This window comes from Phascolarctos cinereus, unplaced genomic scaffold (genome assembly GCF_003287225.1).
Source record: "Phascolarctos cinereus isolate Bilbo 61053 unplaced genomic scaffold, phaCin_HiC Scaffold_3;HRSCAF=262, whole genome shotgun sequence".
Lineage (NCBI taxonomy): Eukaryota > Metazoa > Chordata > Mammalia > Diprotodontia > Phascolarctidae > Phascolarctos > Phascolarctos cinereus.
Genome location: NW_027555736.1, coordinates 237,207,077 through 237,228,453, shown reverse-complemented (window position 1 = coordinate 237,228,453; position 21,377 = coordinate 237,207,077). Strand labels below are relative to the sequence as shown.

General features: G+C 37.8%; 1 protein-coding gene across 2 annotated transcripts in view; it reads left to right on the top strand.

Moving 5' to 3' along the window:
* Positions 1–5,132: 5,132 nt before the first annotated feature.
* The window catches only part of ARMH4 (armadillo like helical domain containing 4), a 123,049-nt gene continuing 106,804 nt past the window's right edge, over positions 5,133–21,377 (top strand). Inside the window, exon 1 of one of the 2 annotated variants that reach the window (XM_020986461.2) lies at positions 5,133–5,392. The gene's annotated coding sequence lies outside the window, so the exon portion shown is untranslated. The remainder of the gene's footprint in view (positions 5,393–21,377) is intronic. The other variant, XM_020986460.2, reaches the window with a different exon arrangement.

Sequence of the window (21,377 nt, the reverse complement as noted above, 5' to 3'; positions counted from 1 at the left end):
GAAGTTTCTAGAGTAGCAACATGGGACTAGGAACATGATGGAGACTGCCAGCTTCTCTCATGTCTTCCAGGAGTCCTTTCTTTCAGCAGTCTAAAGTAGGGTTGACCTTTTCCCTCTTCTCTCTTGAAGCTAGAAGCCAGGAGTGCTAGCACAAATACAATTTTCTTTATTTCACAGGTAAGGAAATTGAGTCTCAGAGACACTAGTGACTTGTACAAGGTCATACTATGAGTAGAGTTTGCAGAGCTGGAGTTTAAACCTTAGTCTTCTTGCTCCAAGTTTGGCGATCTTTCCATTATGTGTATGTCATTAGTGTGTAAAAAATCTTGAACAAGTGCCTTTGATACTTAGCTTTTGCTATCAAAGCATTGCAGAATAAATATAGTCTTATCTGGCCTAAATTTAGCATTAACACTTAGGTCACAGTATTTGAGGACAACATTTGTTAAGAAGCAGATAAACAAAAACTGTGTGAATATACAGGCTTGTCTGGTGCAAATAATCGCAGCAAACACATTTGATACCTTCTTTTCAACTATGACACTGTTATCATTACCTTGAATGATCAAATGCTTTTCTAGAAGGAAGCACGCATTCTAGCTGAATTAAAATACATCCTGGTTTTAAAGACCACAGGCAATTGTATAACCTCTCTGTGCATCCTATTACCATGTTTAACAACCTTCTCAGTAAGAATGGAGGTCCTTTTCTGAGCACTAACCTAACATCTTATGCTGCATGATAAGATCATTTCTTTTCATTATTTCCTTAAAAGAGATAGACAATTGCAGAACCCTGTCTTATGTAAGGTAATATATAATAGGCATATGTTAGCAAAAAATAGTATAAGAAGCCATTAGTATATTTGCATAAGTATTACAATATGTAAATATAGTAGAATCTTATGTGAGCAGACAAGCTAACATTCATGTTAATTTTTTTAAATTGGATTTCATTGCAATAGGGAACTCCCAATGAGGACACTCCCTATATCAATGCAAATCTCTACCTGCTCTACAAGCCATATTCTTTTTTTTTTTCATTATTGTTGCAAAGCAATTGGGGTTAAGTGACTTGCCCAGGGTCACATAGCTAGGAAGTGTCAAGAGGCTGAGGCTGGATTTGAACTCAGGTCCTCCTGACTCCAGGGCCAGTGCTCTATTCACTGAGTCATCTAGGTGCCCCTACAACCCATATTCTTAGAATTTCTAGAGCAATGAAAAGTTGAATGACCTGTTCAGAATTACACAGCTAATTTGTGTCAAAGGTGGAGCTTGGACCTAGATCTTCCTGACTCTAATCTATTAGACCACACTGAAATGGTGTTAATAATCTCTTAACATTTATACAGTGATCTCTCTCTCTCTCTCTGTACATACATACACACACACACACACACACACACACACACACACACAGACATATATTCAGTAGGAGTGGTGTGGTGTGGTGGATAGAATAATAAGTCTGAAGTCAGGAAACCTGGGTTAAAATTCCATCTCTGAACTGCTTTCTAGTTCTGTGACATTGTGCAATGCCCTTAATCTCAAAGTCTCAGGCAACTCTCTAAGACCTGAAAGCTAGTTGTGTGATGATGGGCAAGGTACTTCAATTCTTTGCATCTCAGACATCACTCTAAGACTATCTACTGATTTACAGGTGATTGGGACCTTTATTTCAAACAAATCACAGATTCTTGATGTATTGATGTTTATAAACATTATTCTCATTTGTTCTCACAACAACCCTGTGAATTAGATAGTACAAGTATTATTATCCCCTTTATAGGTGAAGAAATAGACACTCAAAGAGGTGAAATGAAGATCACACAGTTAGTGATGGTAGGAGCTGGAACTTGCTTGAATTATGGTCTTCTGAATCAAAGTCTAGTGTTTTCTTTTTTGTTAAAGGGGACGAGAATAGAGACTGTAAATTATAGGCATCTCATGATTCCAAGTGATTTCATTGGTTGTCCCCCATGCATGGAACTCTTTCCCTCATCTCTACCTCTTGGCTTCCCTGGCTTCCTTCAAGTTAACCAATCCCACCTTAATAAGAAGCCTTTCCCAGTCCTCCTTAATATTACCTTCACTCTGAGATTGTTTCATTTGTTTATAGTTGTTTCAGTCATATCTGTTTCTTTGTGACCCCATTTGGGGTTTTCTTGGCAAAGATACTGAAATGGTTTGCTATTTCCTTCTCCAGCTCATTTTATAGATGAGGAAACTGAGGCATATAGGATTAAGTGAGTAGCTCTAGGGCACATAGCTAGTAAGTGTCTGAAGCTGGATTTGAACTCATGTCTTCCTGACTCCTGGACCAGCACTCTATGCACTGTGACACCTAGTTGCTCTTACTCTGAGATTATCTCCTATTTATCATATGTATACACATATATGTACATATATATGTATATATGTATACATATATGTATATATGTATATATGTGTGTATATATGTATATATATACACACACATATATATGTATATGTACATATATATATACACACATCCATCTACCCATCTCTCTATCTATCTATCTTGCTTGCTTACTTGCATGTAACTTGCATGTATTCTTCACCCTTAGACTGTGGGCTCCTTGAGAGAAGGGACTTTTTTTGTACCTTTTTTTATACCCTACACTTACCACAGTGCCTGGTACTTAATAAATGTTAGTTGAATGACAGACTGGTGATCACAAAGAACTATCATAATTTCATCAGCAGGTCGCCAAAAACTATGCTCATTTCCTTTTTTTGGTCAGCATTACTAAGCTAGTAGAGGAAAGGGATGCTTTAGCTATAGTTTAGTCCAGATTTTAGCAAACCTTTTGAGAAGACATTCCATATTATTTTTGTGGAGAAAATGGAGCAATGTTGACCAGATGCTAATATAATTAGATGATGTCAGAACTGGTTGGATGGCTGGACTCAAAGGATAGTTGTTAACATGACGAGAGGTCTCCAGTGGAGTAGCCCAAGGATCTGTGCTTTGCTTTGCACTGTTTGACATTTTTAATCAGTCACTTGGATAGATAAACAAGTGTCATGTACATAAGATTTTCAGATAGCATAAAGCTGAAGGGTAATAGCTAACACAGTGGGCAATAATAAAGATCCAAAAAGATCTGGATAAGATGCAGAATTGGACTAAATCCAATAAGATGAAATGTATGGGGATGTATATCAAGTGTTACACTTGGATAGAAAAAACAATCAACCGCACAAGCATGAGAGGAGAGGCTTGGTTAGACAGTAGTTGTTCTGAAAATAGTCTGAGCGTCTTAGTGAACGTCCAGTTCAGTATAAGTCAGTAGTATGATATGGCAGTCAAAAAAGCTGAAGTGATCCTGAATTTCATTAAGAGAGTCATAGCTTCTAGGAATAGAGAGGTGGTAGTCCCACCATATTCTATCCACTGCCACAATTTAAGAATGACATGAAGCTAAAGAGTGTCTGACAAAGGCAGTTAGGATAGAGAAAGGCCTCTAGTTTATGCCAAAGGAGGATTAGTTGAAGGAACCAGATAGAGAAGAGAAGACTTAATGGGGACCTGACAGCTGTCTTCAAGTATTTGAAGGATTGACATAAGGAGAAGTGAGCAGACTTGTTTTGCTTGACACCAGAAGGCAGAATGAAGAACAATAGTTGAAAGCTGCCAAAATGCCAATTTAGGATATTTGTCAGGAAAAACTTCCTAAAATTAGAGCTGCCTGAAAGTGGAATGTTCTGTTTCTGGACTTAATGAGTTCTCCTTCGTTGGAAATCTTTAAGTAGAGGCAGGACAGCCACTTGTTAGCTGTAATATAATTGGGGGTTCTTTTTGGATCTGGATTGGCATAGAAGGATGCTGGGGTCCCTTCCAACTCTCAAATTCTGTGCTTTTTTTTTTTAACTTTCTAGCATACCATGCTGTCTTCCTCCTCGTTATTGTTAATTAACACAGTAATTACAATGAAAGCTTTATTTAAAGCTTTGAACAACACAGATAGTTTGACTTATTTTGTAACCAATCTGTATAATAAAAAGCTCTGTGATAATGGGTTCTACTATATCTACTTTTTCATCTAAATAAATGGTCTTATAAAGAAGTCAGAAATGATATGATTTGGTATCCAGTAATATTTTAGTGATGGTACTTTAAAAAACGTACCTTGAAGCTCTGGTGTGCACTAATACAAACTGAACAGCGTCCATTGTCCTCAACCATCTTCATAGTCATCAACTTATTTATTGATTATTAATAGAGTTTAGAGCTATATTTATCTATGCTATTCTAATTTGGAGTCCGCTATTGACGATCCCAATGTAAAAAAGTGAGCTCTCTAAAAAGAGCTATATAGTTAGAAGAGTCTGGTGGCGGGGGGAGGAGGGGAACGACATTGGAGATGCTTCTACAATCCATTTGTTCGTGAACTTGCAGGAGGCAGAGAGAGGAAAGAAAATGTTTGGGCGTTTATATAAATAAGTGCATTACAGCTCATGTTTCCCATCCAGATAATGGGGCCAGCGGACTATTGTGTTAATCATTTCTATATGAAGACTGATTGATTCCTGACACACGTTTCTAGGTTTGAACTCAGTATTCCATAATCAGCTGGAATGGAGAGTTATACTATCCCTACTGAGGCTGGGTTCTTGGGAGGTCCAAGCTCGGTCATCCACCCCAACCTTCTTCTGGCTTTGGAGGTAAGTGAGAGCATTTAGGAACAAATATACCCAGGATCACCTTAGAGTCTGCAGAGGTGTTTGGGAGAATAGCGCACACTTAATGCCTGAAAGTGAAACGCTGTTGACTTGAAGACCTCGCTCTAGGGCCGGGAAAAACCGGAGAAATTGCGGACCTTCATACTAGTACTATGTTTTTCTTCCCCGCAGGTAAGTAGGACCTAGTGCGGGTGTGCAGAAACGCTGCAGAAGTCTGAGGGTAACAGGAAGATCTGGGAGGTACCTGAAGCTAGTGGACCTTGAAAGGAGGGAATGGAGAGGATGAGGCTCTACAGGATCCGCCTAGCCACCGCTCTTCTCTTGGGATTGGGGTAGGGTGGGGGGAGGAGGCGAGAAAGTGGTGGGGGGGAGAGGGTGGGAGCTGGGGGAGCTCAGAGCGGTCTTGTTTGCCAGTCTGCGTCGGTAGGCACAGCGGAGCTGGGGCGGGTCCATCGTCCCCCCAGCCCAATCCCCAGCCGAGAACGAGGCCTTATGAATAAGCAACCAACCGAGGCGCCCTCCTCCCAATGTCCTAGCGGTGGAGGCAGCCGAGTAAGCAGCAGCAGAAGCAGAAAGCAGCGGCCGCCGCCACCGCCGCAGGCGCCGAGATAGAATGCCTCGCCTTGGCAGCCTTGGCACCGCTTCCTTCCTCTGCGCGCTGCCCCCCTAAAGGGCGCAGAGCTCAGGTAAGGCAGGGGCCAGGGGCACCGCCCCCTCCGGCGCACCGGTCCCTGCATGCGGTCGAGCCCGCCCCATTTAATGCTTAGGGTGCGGGGTGGTGGCTGAGGGAATTGGGGGGGGGCAGTGGCTGAGTAGCCATTCGGTCCTTGGCGGCTCGAGGCTCGCCGGGTGATTCTCTGGGAGAAGTGGTGTTCTTGCGGGGGTGGAGGGCTGTTGATGGCGGGGGGGGGGGGTGTATGTCTTCACCCGCTTGGCATGTATGACTCGGAGTGGTACAGCTAACCAGGTAGACAGCAGGCCTCAGAGGATTCCCGGGCGTTCCCCAGTTAAAGGCCAGACTCGTTGCTTTCACTCTGGAGGATCCTTTGTGCTAGGGGAACTGGCGAGCCTGTCTTTTGTTTGCCTTTTTCTTTCTCTTCGCTTTTAGCCCCTCGTATTATAACAAAGAACAAGTTCAAGAAGACAAGTGCTTGCTTCGGTCAGATGGTCACTCACTATTCACCCAGTAGCACTCTCCGCAGATCAGCAGAACAAATGGGGCTATTAGATGGTGGAAATCTTTTCTTGTACTTTGTTGAAAAGATACAGTTGCGATCAGGGATGTCGCTATATTTGTTTTTTGAAAATTATTTTTATTTTCTTATTGACACAGCTTGATGGTTGTACTAAAAAAGGTCACTAAAATTTCTTTAAAATGACTAAGGGTTAGAGTTGGGCAAAGTAAGAAAAACTGAATGTCCCAGTTCTCAGGGAGTATGTTAGAGGGACAGCATCTCAATGTGCACACGAGCTGAATGCGTTTCCTTACTCTGGCCGGTGATTCTTTTAGTCTTGCTAGGTGTCAGGCATGAAAACTAAACTGACAAAGAAGATGCAAGAGTTGGAAATGTGGGATTGTTGTCAAGAGTTTGTGTGCTTTGCCATGTTTGCCTACCTGAAAATGGATGTCATCCATATGAATGAGGTGTCCTGCTCCTGGTATCTAATTTCAGTGCAGAGCTGAAGGGAGTGGGAAGGAGGGATTGTAGTTATTTAAAGGGGACTTTCATTTTTGGAAGTTTTAGTTTGTAACTCAAAAAAACAACACTATTGGGCTTAGATAAAAAAACTTTTCCGAGAAGAAATATTAGTTGTAAGTATTTTCCATCGACCTCTCTACATTTTATTTTTACAAATGAGGAAGTAAGAGGTCTCACTTAGTCTATAGTCAGGAATTTTTTTTTTTTTTAGTGAGGCAGTTGGGGTTAAGTGACTTGCCCAGAGTCACACAGCTAGGAAGTATTATGTGTCTGAGGCCGTATTTGAACTCAGGTCCTGCTGACTCCAGGTACGGTGCTCTATCCACTGCGTCATCTAGCTGCCCCTTATAGTCAGTAATTCTTGCACACTAAAAGTAATAACAGAACCTCATGTAATTATTTACTTGAACTGAGGATAAAAATGTAGAATCTTATGTTAAAGGACTTTCCTCCCCCTTCAGTTATAGGTGCATTTTGCTTTATGCAATAGATATATTCCTGAAAAGTTGTGTGCAAATTCACAGTTTTTGCATCAGATTTTATGTTAAATATACCAGGAGAGCTTGCTATTTAAAAGAGTACTAGGGTGAATTTCTTTGTAAGATGAAAAAAAATCTTCCTAATATTACTGATATTAGGTTTGCTTAAAGTAGTGTATGCTTGTATAAAGAGTAAAAAAAAAATCTGCTAATCATTCAAATTGCCAAGTAAGGTTAGAAAACCATAGAGTAGGGAAAGAAAGTAACAGGTTAGGTTAGTGAAAATATCTGTGCCATTGAGGAATAAAGGCTTATTAGTCAAGATTGGAGAAAACAAGGTCATGTGAGACCTGAAATTTCATAGATGAGCTTCCTTGCATGGAAAATCCACTGAATCATTGAAAAGGGGGTGGGAAATGGTACTGCATATCTGGCTGATGTCATGGATGTTGCAAACTCCTTTCTGTAAGTGTGAGAATGTTATATCACTGAACTAGGGTTGAGAAGATTCTTTCACTGCCCTACATTGCTAAGTTCCAAGGAGAGATCTGGAAGTCTGGCATGTAGAATTTAGATATAATTCTTAAAAATGAAAAGAACACTTCACTAGTGGCAAATAAATCAACCAACCTTGATCCTAAACTTCTTTCTCACTCAGTATCACCTCCTCTTTATAGTAGCTTTTTGTATTTCACTTTCCTCATTCTCCCCTCCCCCAATTTTCAGAGACCTGCTCTTTGAAAAGTTCATACATCTTTCCAGCTTATTTAAATTGCATAGAGGATGACCAGAGCATGAATCTGGAATGATGTAGCAGGACAATGACAATTGTCAATTTGCCCAGTGATGCAGATGTTAAAGGGTGCTAGCAGGAACGCTGAAGACAAAACTACGTTGATAGGGCCAGGTTTATGGTGATAAGCTTAGGTGACTTATTGAGAAGTAGTGTATTGGAAGTGGTAGACTTAATGGTTAAAAAATTGAGTTAAATAAGAATGAAGTTGATTGATAGAAAGAGGTGTGTTGACATACATTAAAGAAGAAATCATGCACTGGAAGAAAGGATGTGAGACAAAAGCAAATAAGGGAAATATTATCTTTTTTCTTTCATAAATAATTTGTAGATATATACATATATACATATATGTACACAAGCTATGAGAAGAAATTGAGAAAGAAACTTGGGAGCAATGATAAGCTGATGCACCTATGATAGAATTGAAGCTTTGGGAAGGTCAGGGAAAGCCACATTAACAAGTCTGATCTATTTCTTTCTTTTTAAAACATATTTATTTTTATCACTATCTTTCATTTTTAACATTGTGCACATTCCCCAGAGTATCCTTCCCTTCAAGAGAGCAGTCCCTCGTGATAAAGAGGAAAAAAAGTTCAGCAAAATTAACACATTGAAAAATTCTAACATTATGTGCAGTGTGTCTGATCTATTTTTCAAAAATAAGATTAATTGAAAATCAAATGCACATTGGAAAGTTATCATTATTAGCACTATTATTTCTTTTGAAAAAAATTATTGACCTTTTGTTTTCACATCACCTTCATTTCCAAGGTATTCCTTCTCCCTCCCCCCCCTTGAAGAGAGGTATACTATGTATTAAAGACTATTTTTTAAGAAGAGAGAGGAGAAAAAAATCATACATCATATCATTACATCAGTACAAATAAATCAGATAATATAGGCAATATTCCACCCCGATAGGGGGTAGAACTCAAGATTTGGAGTCAGGATGACCTAGGATTGAATATTGCTTTAGACACCTCCTTGCTATGTGATCCATGGTAAGCCACTTAACCTTGCAGCCTCAGTTTTCTCGTCTATAACATGGGGGAAATAATATAACCTATGTGTTACTATGCCTCCCAAATCTCTGCGAACAAGGACAGGAAGTACATTCTTTCTTCTTTTTTTTTTAGGGCCAAGTTGAACATTATAATTACCCAGCACTCAGTTTCTTTCTTTCTTTCTTTTTTTTTTTGTTATTTCCATTTCCATTTTAATGGTCATGATCCTGTTTTCTTCAGTTTGTATTAGTTCATATCTTCCTATTCTTATTCATTGTTTATTACAATGCAAAATATTCCATTATCTTCATGTGTCACATTATTTAGCCTTCTGTGTGTTATGGTAAGACTTTGGAGAGGGATTTAAATAGAGTACTACTATCAATAATTTATCAACAATCAGTAAGTGTTTCTTAAGTCTTTGTTATGGGCCAAGTATTATGTTAAGTGTTAGGAATACAACAAAAGCAAAACAGTCCTTGCTCTCAAGGAACCTGTATTCTAATGGGGGAGACAGCATATAAATAACTGTGTGTGTGTACACACACACACACACACACACACACACACACACACACACGCAGAGGAGATGTAAGGAAACCTTAGAGAGTAAGGCTCTAAGTTGGAAGTATTGGAGAAGGCTTTCCATAAAAGTTGGCATTTGAGCTGTCTTCAACGAAACCAAGGAGTCTGAAAGGCAGAGAGGAGAAAGGACATTCCTGCCGTGTGGCACAGCCAGTACAAAGGCACAGAGATGAAGATGGAGTGTTGTGTGTGAGGAATAGCAAATAGGTCAATATGGCTGGATCCTAGCTATGTGAAGGAGAATAAAGTATTAGAAGTCTGGGAAGGTAGGAAGGAGCCAGGTTTTTAAGATCTTTAAATTCCAAACGAAAGATTTTATAGTCTGTCCTGGAGGTAATAGCGAACCACTGGAGTATATGGAGAAGAGAGGTGACATGATCAGACCTCTACTTTAGGGAAATTACTTTGACAGCTGTGTGGAGAATGGATTGGAGTGGGGAGAGATGGGGGAGAGCTAAGCAGGACCATTGCAATAGTCTAGACAAGGGGTGATAGGGTCCTGAACTATTGTGATGTCTGTATGAGTGAAGAGAAGGGGACATATTTATGAGACGTATTATATGAAGGTGGAAGTGACAAGATTTGGCAACCGATTGGTATGTGGGTATGGGAGAAAGAAGAGTAAAGGATGATACTGACATAGACCTGAGTGTCTGGGAAGATGGTGATACCTTTTAGAATAATAGGGAAGCTTGGAAGAGGGTAGGGTTTTGAGGAGAAGGAGAAAAACATTCTGTTTTACAGTATGTTGATTTTGACATTCCTATGGGATATCTCCTTCAAAATATTTAATTGGCACTTTGTGATGTGAGCCTGGAGCTCTAAGAGTTATTTGCATAGAGATGACAACTGAACTCTTGGGAGCTGATGAGGTCACCAAGTAAGATAGTGTAGAGAGAGAAGGAAAGAGGGTTCCAGATAGAGCTTTGGTAAACATCAAGGTTAATGGCAGTGATGTGGAAGGAGATTCAACAAAGGAGATTAAAACTGACATAGAAGGAAAACTAGGAGAAGCCAATGTCATGAAAACTCGGGAAAGAGAGAGCATACAGGAGGAGGTGATCAATAATGTCAAATGCTGCAGAAAGGTGAAAAAGGGTGAAGATTGATAAAAGACCAATTTAGAGATTATTGTAAACTTGGATCAGTTGAATGATGAATTCAGAAGACATTTTGTCTTCATAGAGAGCTAGATGTTGCACATGTAATTAGATTTAGAGGAATCCATGAAGCAATTATTGCTAGAAATGTTATCTCAAATATATGAATCCCTAAAAACCCTCTTTTCTTTTACATTCTACAAAGATTATTTATATTCAGGCCAAACTCAAATAATTATTTCATCACTGCTGTATGTCTAGAATTCTGATGGGCATTGTGGTGGGATATAGAAGTATAAGGTAGTACCTACCTACTTAGAACCTTGTTGTCTTGTTGGGGGCAATGAGACATGTAAACATGAAATAGAATTCATGATCAAAAATTCTGTAGATAGACATTAGAATATGTTGGAGGAGGGAGAAATCACTGTGTGCCCAGGATATTTGGGGAAGGATTTAAGGAAATGGCTCTTTGGTTAAACCTTGAAAGGCGGGTAGGATATGAAATGTGAAGATTGACGGAAGAAAGAGGGGACATTTCAATCAACCAATCAATGAACATTTATAGAGTGCCTACTCTATGTCAGGCACTGTGCTAAGCACTGATACAAAAAGAGGTACCCTCAAGGAGACCACAATCTGATGGGAGAGAAAACATGTAAACAAATGTATACAAAGCAAACTATATACAGGATAAATATGAAATAATTAACAGAAGGAAGGCACTAGAATTAAGAAGGGTTGGGAAAGACTTCCTGAAATGAGATTTTAGTTTGTAGGGAATGAAATGAACAAAGGTTTGGATATTGGAATGAGCATGAGAAGAATGCTAGCTTTATTGGATTGTGTAGTTTAGATTGGGGAATCATGGAAATACAGTTGGAAATGGTATGAGAAATTTAGAGCAAGAAAATGATGTAACAAAAATTATGCCTCAGGAAGATTAAAGTGATGTGAACATACAGTATGATTGAAGCAAGGAGAAACTATGGGCAGAGAGATCAATCAGCTTGTTAAATTTAATTGAAAAGGTAGCTTTAGTAATCCAATGAAGTGATCTGGGCCTGGACTATAATGGTAGCAATGGAGATAAAGATAAAGGGACAATACCGAGTAATATGAAGGCATAATCAATAGAACTTGATGAATGTCTGGACATAGGGATAAAAGACTCTAGCAGGATTGTAATGTTATAAAACTGGATCATTGAGAATAGGGTAGTGTCAATGACAGAAACGGAAGATTTAAGAGAGAAATTAGCTAGTGGGAAAAGATGAAGTGCTCAATTCTGGACCTATTATTTTTGAGGTGTTATGATACCCAAGTAGAAGTATCTTTTAGGTAGTAAAAACATGAGATTAGATTAACTTACTTTTTTTCCCCACAGGTTTTTTTTTTTAGAGGTATGTGGTATAGTGGTAAGAGCACTGGACTTGAAGTCAGAAAGATCTGAGTTAGAATACTGCCTTAAATCCTTACTAGCTGTATGACTCTGGGCAAATAACAACCTCTCTCAGCCTCAGTTTCCTCATGCATAAAAGAGTGATAATAGTGGCATCTTCTTTGCAGGGGTGTTGTGAAGGACCAAATGAATGTAAAGCCATTTGCAAACTTTAAAACCATAGCTATGTTGGAGACAGCTAGAACTAGCTTGTGAGACAGTTGTTACATTTTCAGTATGAGCATTTACACCTCAGAAATTGGTGAATGTTACAAATAAGGGCTTGATTTATTGATTGTCTAGAATTAAGACAATTATGGAGAAAACATTAACAATACAGATTAAACTTAAAAGTGTGTTGTGGGTACATTTTCTTCCCGAACAGTCAGTTATTAAATATCAGCACACCCCTGCTTAAAGTGTTATACAAATGCTACCTATTCTTCTTCTTATTGTTTTTTTTTTTTTAGGCAATTGGGGTTAAGTGACTTGCCCAGGGTCACACAGCTAGTAAGTGTCAAGTGTTTGGTCTGGGGCCAGATTTGAACTCAGGTACTCCTGACTTCAGGGCCGGTGCTCTATCCACTACGCCACCTAACTGCCCCCTCTTCTTCTTATTGTTTAAAAAAAACTACACAGAGTAAAATATGACAAATTTTTATTTACTGCTCTCTGAGTTCAGAGGACTCCCACTGCAAATAAACCCATGACTTGTCCTTATTTGAGTGTGTTTAGAATTCATAGAAGCTGTATCCATAAAATAGTAATGTAATATACTGGTTTGCCATTAGATACTTAATTTTAGTTAAAAGAATAATTTTGAAAAATACAACTGAGATTAAAAAATGGGCTAGTTTTTTTTAATAGGGCTGTGTAGCTTAGCTATTCAGTTGTGGGTTAGATAGTAATTTTTTTTTTTGTAATTCATTTGCCTTTGAACTATTCCTATACCTACATCTATATTTCTAGAAAGTCTTAACCTAATGCCTCATTGTAACATAGAAGTGACCAAGGGTGGTTGAAGAATATGCTGGCAGAGCATAGTTTATGGGAGGTTTTACCATGCTGGGAAGACCGAGTTCGCTTTCCAAGATTCTTTATCAGTGGGATAACTATTTGGCAACAAATTCTTTGGCTATGTAACTCAAGGGGAAAAAATACAAAATGGCCCTTAATTGTGTGCAGGCCCCCTACTCTTTTTGTAGTGACAGTGGCAGAGTGGAAGAAAAAGGCACAAAAGTGACTTCTCAACTTTTATTTTATGTATAAACTTAGATGTTGATACTGTTAACATGAAATCCTTATCCATTGGCCAATAAGTAGACATACTACTTACTGGTGGAACTAAAACCATGCTATATATATGTATATGTATATCTATCTATCTATATCTATATCTATATCTATATCTATATCTATATCTATATCTATATCTATATCTATATCTATATCTATATCTATATCTATATCTATATCTATATCTATATCTATATCTATATCTATATCTATATCTACATCTACATCTACATCTACATCTACATCTACATCTACATCTACATCTATATCTATCTATCTATCTATCTATCTATCTATCTATCTATCTATAAAACAAGAAGTAGGAAGTCACCACTGAATGGAAGGGTGGCTCATAGATTCCCCGGAGAAGAAAATTAAGAAATTGATGGACTTAGCTTTATTTTGAGTCCTAAGGCAACAAGAAACATCATTTCATGTAACATTTGGTCATCTTGTGTTACATTGCTCATGATAAGTATTTTCAAAAAGACTACAATGAAAATAATTACAGCTTATGCCTCAATATCTGTTGCAGAGAATGAAGAGGTAGAAAATTTTTATAAAACACGCACTAAGATCTTCCAAATCAAGTCAACAGATACTTTCATACTTGGAAAACATAGATCAGGTTAAGGAAGTAAAAAAGGCCAAAGTCTGATAGACTGTATAGAAGCCTCATGCTCATAAATCATGAGACTTTTATTAAGAAAAGAATTGCTGAATATGGTGAGCTCTGAATAACACAAAATATTAAACTGATATAATTTAACACGCAGAAAAGGACTTCTTATCAATGTGGGGAGGTATACCTGAATCAGTTGTCTGTGTATAGTCAGAGTACTGACTTATTAGAACAAAGATAAAAATAAATAGAAATCTAGAAGAAAAAATAAAAATTAGGAAAAAGAGTATGCAATTGAAAACTCAATTCTGAACTAATTAAACAAGTTATTGATAATTAAACATGGGTTTCCATTTGTTATGGAAGAAACAACAGGTATATACTAGTAATTTCATGCAGAATTTTAATTGATGTTAATAAATTCCTATAAAAGGACAAAAAGTGTTCCAAAAGTATCTTTGTCAGCAAACATAATAAGACTTATTTATGAGGTGGAGAGAGATGACAGCCGAAAGCAAAATTAGTTTACAATATAAACTTTCTTGGAAAAATTTACCAAGAAATGTTATAAGAAATATTTCCTCTTTAAACAGTGGAGGTTAAAACCACTACAAAGAAAGATTGGTAAGATAACCAGTTGGCCACCCCAAGGGCATGGAAGGATGAAAATGGAGGGAAGACAACAGAGAAATGTAAAAGATCTGCAAAGACATATAGAACAATTTTTTTTTTTTTTACCATCAGGGCCGTAAAGCCACTGCATGAACTCCAATGTCATGGTTCTGGATATGCTTATACTGGAAGCTGAAATAGTACTGAAGGGAACAAAAATGGGAAAAGCAGCTGGTTTAGACCAAGTATACACAAAAGAAATACGTGCTAGAAGTATTATAATTTTGATGGCATCGAGGGGTTGCTTCATAAAATATTTGAAGAAGAAGATACCAAAAGGTTGGAGAAAATCTTGGACTTAATTAAATACTCAAAAATGATAAACAAGATTGACATCTACAGACTTACATTCCTACTTTTCTATAGCTATAAAATTTTAATGAAAATAGTCTATGGGCATTCTTGATAAGAGTATTAGTAGTGAATAAATAAGCTTAGCAGTTGATATTCCACAGTAGACCATATCTTTACTATCACACAATTGACTGAAAGATGTAAAGAATACAAGATCCTACTGTGCTTACTGTTGATAGAATAAGCATTTAATTCAAAAGAGCAAAATACTCCCTTAAAAGCTCTCTTCTAACAAGGTGCCTCCTACACATAATCAAAACTATTTAAGATTCCTTGAAAGCTGAAAACAGAAATAATCATGTTCAAACTTCTGATCATAAATATCAGATGAAGCCATAAAATCAGTAAAGGTCTTTGTAAGTTTGTCACAGTGATGGAAGAGATCCAGCAGAGTCCATGATGAAGTTCTCCAGATGCTTCTGATTGTATATGATATCATTCTGATCTAATCAAGCCTGATTTTTACTCATTCTCTTCATAGCAATGCTTCTGACTTTTCCAGAATTTGCCACTATGACTTAGTTTTCTTCCTATCCTGAAATTTCCCTCAGTGCCTAGGACCTTTTCCTCCTGAAACATCCCTATACCATGCAGGCCCCCTTCTCCCAGTGGTGAGTTCCTTTGTAGACTTCCTTTTTGGAGACGGATCCATAACACTCATACTTCATTCCTTTGCTGCCTGTACTTCTGACTCTCTGGACCTTGCTACTATGCCTTGTATGGATATCTCTCCCTTTCCCCACTTTTCAGCTCTCTTTTATGTATTGCTTTTTTCCATTATAGTATGAACTCCTGAAGGACAGGGAATATCTTTCTTTTTGCTTGCATTTGTATTCCAAGCCCTTGGCATGGTGCCTGGCACATAGTAAACACTTAATACAGTGGCTCTAAAAGTATGGTTCAAGGGACCTGGGGATCCTTGTTACTCTTTTAAGGAGTATATAGGGATTAAAACTATTTTCATAATAACACTGAGATGTAATTTACCTATTAAAATGCAATTCCCTTTTCCAACTATATATCTGTGTGAGGCCAAATTTCCTTTGTATACTTCAACAAAAGCAATATCTTGCAACAGATTGAAATCAGAAGCAGATATGAGAATACAATAATCTTTTATTAGGCTAGACATTAAAGAGGTTTGCAAAAATATGTAAAGCAATGCTACTCTTTTCATTACATTTTTTTGTTTTGGGAAAGAGTTATTTTTCATAAAAATGAACTTACGTTAACATGCAAAAGATTTTTATTGCTTTTTAAGTGGATATATCAATATTTAAAAATTATGTTTAAATTTTTAATATGGTAAATTTTGATTGCTATCATTCCAGTAAGCAAAAGCATTTTGGGGTCCTCAACTATTTCTTAGAGTGTAAAGGAGAAATGACACAAAAAAATTTGAGAACCTCTGGCTTGTCTGCCTGCTTGCTCTCAAGCCCTAGAACATTATAGATGCTTTTAGGAGATACTTATAACCACTCTAAAAATGTGGCCTAATCATCTACTCTAGAAAAACTAAATGGATGAAGATTACCTGTTGCCCAGATTATAAAGTTAGATGAGCAATGTATAGTGCTTGTCTGTCTGTCTGTCTATCTATCTATCTGGCAGTTCAAAAAGTTATTAAATTGTGTACAAATTTAAACAGTAGCACAGTGGGTTAGATGACCTTCAGGAAATTGCAAATGACCTTAAGATCCTCCCAGAAACAAGAACTATCTTTTTAACACCAATATTCTACCAGTGTTCTTATATAGTAATGAAACATGGAACACCACAGTCTCCAATAAATTAAAAATTTATTGTTCCACAAAAAACAATGAAGAGGTACTTGTGGGTGTAAGTTGGCTGCAGCGTACAACAAATTCAGGCCCTTTGAAGAAAAACTGGAATAAAGAGTGTCATTGGAGAAAATATGGGAGCAAAAAGAAGATGGACTGGTTATACAATGAGAAGGTGAGATAATAGGATAATAGGCTGAGTGTTTCACTGATATTCTCTCACCTTAGGAGAAAATGTGGAATGCCCCTGGAACACTGAGTGGACCTCCTATGGGGAGTTTGTGGGAGAATATGAACAAGAGTTAAATAAGCTGGGAAGACAAAATTGTTGGAGGAAACATCCAAGTTGATAAGATCATAGATCTGTTTGAGTATGTTAGCATAATATTGTCAAAGATAATATTTGACAGAACAGTTTATATTCCTGCTGGTAGTAGAAAGTCAATAAATTTTTTATAGGACTACAGAACCATTAAAGTATTGTGAATGGCTCTCAAAAGATAAAAACCAGTTGCTATTGAATCCTGTTCTTTAGAAAATTTTACTTATTTTCTAGATAACATAGCTAGTGAAACTTTATTTTTCTGAAATTAAGGGATATTCTGAAGGGAGATTTTACAAGAAAACTGAATGTCAAAAACATGGTGTGTGAAATGTTCCATTTTCTCATGAAATACTGTAACATAGACCAGCTTTAAGATAACTGCTATGACATAGGTGTCTAATTGATCAACCTTTTCTCTAAACAAGAGAAAAGGACTTTGAGAAGCTTACTATTACAAAGCTTGATTATGCATGGTTCTATAGGTTTGCATATGTTTTCAGTGAGTTAAACATTTCTATTTCTTTTATTCTCAAGTTTCATGTCCCTCAAAAAGTGGTACATATTCCTTATCTAATCAGAGCTTCCATATAAATTTGTGCTTTGCTCATAAACATGAAGTCTGAAGGTCATCCACTGATTTATCTGAAGCTACAGATATGTCACCCTCTGATGTTTTTATAGGCAGTCTTTTTCTGTATCTTTAAAGGAGGGGGTCTAATACTGCTTAGGGGGAAAAGGAGCACATGGTAACAATCCACCGATAACTGTCTGCAGCTTATCACTTATTTGTATTTTAAAATTGGGTTTCAAAAGCAGTGGTTAGCATTCATGAAACCACCAAAGGACAATCTTTAGCGAAATTATAAAATCCCATTTACACAAGGACTATATAGCACAAGGTCTAGAAGAAACATTAGAAAGCTTGCAGGAAAATTTCATTTTAGCCAAAGGGCTTGCATTCATTGAAATCTTTGTCTTCATGATCTATTTCTTTCACAACATTTTTTCATACTGAAGTGAATGTGCATCTATATGATGTAAAAACATATGGATGAAAGGTGAAAAATTCATTCCATTTGTCTAAAGTTTGACTCAAGAATGCTAAAAATATGGAAGTGTGGATGCATCCGAGTGTTTTTGTGCTATGCAAACTAGAATATTCAGATGATTGAAATCTTCAGATTTTATTTTTATGCTTTGGACTTTTGTAAATATAGTTTCAAACGGAATAGCTCACTGTCTTCTGAGGTAATCAGCAAGTGAGTTAATTGAATAGGCCAACTATGTGTTTATATAAGGTGGGCAACTTTCTGAATGGGAGGAGAATGAACCAGACAGGTATCTGATGACATACTTTGTGTTCCACCCAGGTTCTTTGGTTTTGAATAGGTAACAGTCGTACGTTTCAGCTTTCCTGTATGGATATCTAAAGAGGGGCTTATTTGAATCTTCTTACAGAGAGAAAAATAAAGATATTTTTATTGAGCAATGCATAGCTTGCTATTATATAACCTCTCTATAGCTGTGGCATTTGATTTAGTTAAAATTAAAGACAAATGTGATGTAGCTAGCAAAATATATTAACACTCTCATTTAACTACCTATTGAGCAGAGTGCTCTTTTAACAGGCAAATGGGTATTTACTAAAATCCTGCTCCAATATTTCGTTATGCTGTCAAGGTGACCCTAGGGTCTAGAAGGCAATGTTAGAAGAGTGTAAGCTCTGGCAAGGTCGATCAAGATTAGAAAGACACAAGGGGTTAGAAGAGACCTTTGTGTCCATAGTCCAATCCCTTCATTTTTATAGATGAGGAAACTGAGTCCCAAAGAAGTAAAGTTCAGAGAAATTCAACACCAAAAGGTTGATCAGTGCATAATGTGTTTTATTTTGGTCACAGAAGTTTATTAAACTGTCTACTAAGACATGAAAAGGCTATATCATGTAAGGGAGTATATGTGTATATGAAATCATGGATCTTTGGAGTTTTGAAGTTGAAGTGGTGATGTCCTTGGAGGTAGCTATGTGGCAGAGCGGATGGAGTGCCGGACCTGCAGTCAGAAAGACCTGAGTTCAAATTTAGATTCAGATGCTTACGTAATTGTGTGACTCTAGACAAGTCACTTAGCCTCTACCTACCTCACTTTCCTCATCCGTAAAATAGTAATAAAACTAACAGCACCTACCTTCCAGGGTTGTTGTGAGGATAAAATGAAATAATATTTGTAAAGCACTTTGCAAACCTTAAAATGCTATAGCAAATAAAGCTGAATTGTCTTATTTTTTACACTTTTGAATTTGTTTGATTGATCCTCAATGTGTCATAGAGTCATCAGCTTCCACTTGCCTAATTCCAACTTTTAAGGCATAGTTTTTCTCAATTACCTTTTGTACTTTCTTTTCTATTTGGCCAATTGTATTTTTTAAGCAGTTGTTGTCTTTTCCGTAGCTACTGACTCTTCATAATTCTCTTGCATCACTCTAATTTCTTTTCTTAATTCTTCTTCTGCCTCTCCTAAGTGATTTTTAAGCTCCTTTTTGAGCTCTTCCATGAGCTCTTTCTGGGCTTGAGAACACTTCCTGTGTTGCTCTGGGGTTTTGCCCATAGGTGTTTTGACATTGCTGTCCTCTTCTGAGTTTGTGTCTTGATCTTCTCTGTCACTGTAATAACTTTCTATGGCCAGATTAGTTTTTCATTTTTTTTGCTCATCTTTTTCGGCCTTTTTCCTTTCTTTTAAATTTGAGCTCTGCTCTAGGGTAGAAGAGGCATTGTCTCAGGCTTCTTGTGCCAGGGGCTGCAGGCCCTGGCTGTTTACTTGGTGCTGCACAGACGTTGCCCTTAGGCGCACAGGGAACCCTCATGTCTGGTGCTATGTGGATGGGTGGGGTGGGGAGGTGGCTGGTGCTGCTGGAGGCAGTAGAGGTCTGGAAGCTTATCTGGTGCTCAGCTGAAGTCTTAGTGCTGGAGTCTGGCATGTGCTGAGGCCAGTGGGGTGTTTCTGCATTTCCCTGGGGTTCCGCTGAAGCTTGTGGCCATCTGGCAGCTGGAGGGTGCCGGTTTGCCTGGGGGCTAAGCTGAAGCAAGTGGTGACTGCTTGTTTGCTCAGGCACCCATGGGATTGGTGTCTACCTGTTTGCCTGGGGCTACACTGAAGCATAAGGTGGTTCTCAGACCTGGAGTCTGCCCACTCCCTGGCTATGCTGAGGAACATGTGGCATCTTGGTTTGGTGTTTGCCTGTTCTACCACACTAGGGTACAGGATCTACTGCTGGTTTTTTGAGGTGGGACTTGTTGCTGGCTTGCTGGGATGCTTCCTGTCCTGGACTGCTCTCCCCTTTTATCTGAGTGAGACCGATGTTTCCTGAAGGTCTTCCAAGTTTCTTGGGCTCAAAGATTGTTTCACCCTGTCTTTTTGCTGGTTTCGCTGTTCCAGGATTTGTTCTGGAACATTATTTTATGGTTGTTTGGAGGTGAATATGAGAGAATTAAGGTGATTTACTGTTTATTCTGCCATCTTGGCTCCCAGGAGTCAAGGCCCCAGAATTATCTTTTAAAACAGCCAAAGTTATATGTATAACTATTTTAGTGGCAATTATGTTTCAGTGGTAACACTTTGACTAACTAGAATTATATTTAAATATTTACATTTATTCTATTTAGAATTTAATTAACTAGAAGATCATATTCTTTAACAAGATCTTTCTGCCTCCACTCTTCCTGTCTTCTCTTTCCCCCACACCCACCTCTTCTCTATCCTCCACACAGATGCCAAAATTGTATTCCTAAAAATGAAATGTTAATATTTGTAAAGTACTTAACACAGTTTCTAGCACATAATTGGCACTTAATAAATGCTTATTCCCTTTCTCTCCTGCAGCCTAAAATACAAGGTCTGACCATGTCACTTCCTTGATGATTTAGCATCCTCTAGGTTAAAATACAAATGCTTCAGTTTAGAATTTAAGATCCTTGACAATTTGTCTCTAACCCATCTTTTCATATTGATTTCATACTACCTATAACCTTTATGTTCCAGCCAAACTGCCTATTTTCTGTGCTCTTCTGCGGAAGAATATCTTCTGTCTCCATGCCTAGAAGATATCTTGTGTTCTCTTTCCTCCTCTTCTTGGAATCCCTAATTTCCTTCAAGAATCATCTCAAGGGTAGATGAGACCTTTCCTGAGCTTCCCCAGTTTTTAGTTCTCTCTCTAGCCCCCTGAAATTACTTTGAGTATGTTTTACGCTTTTCTGAATATATATTGTTCCCCTAGTAGAATGTAAGTAGAATATTAATTTTTCTCTATCTCCAAATATAAAACAGAGAATTAATATATAAAAGTTAAAGTAATATAACAACTATCAGACTTATTCTATGACATGAAGTGATTGTGGGTCTATCTGAAAAGATGATGGTTGTTGGATTAGCACTGGTCTCTTGAAGTCAGAAGACTGGGGTTCAAATTTCACCTCTACTCTTTTATAAGCTGTGTGACTTTGGGCAAGTCATTTATTTAACT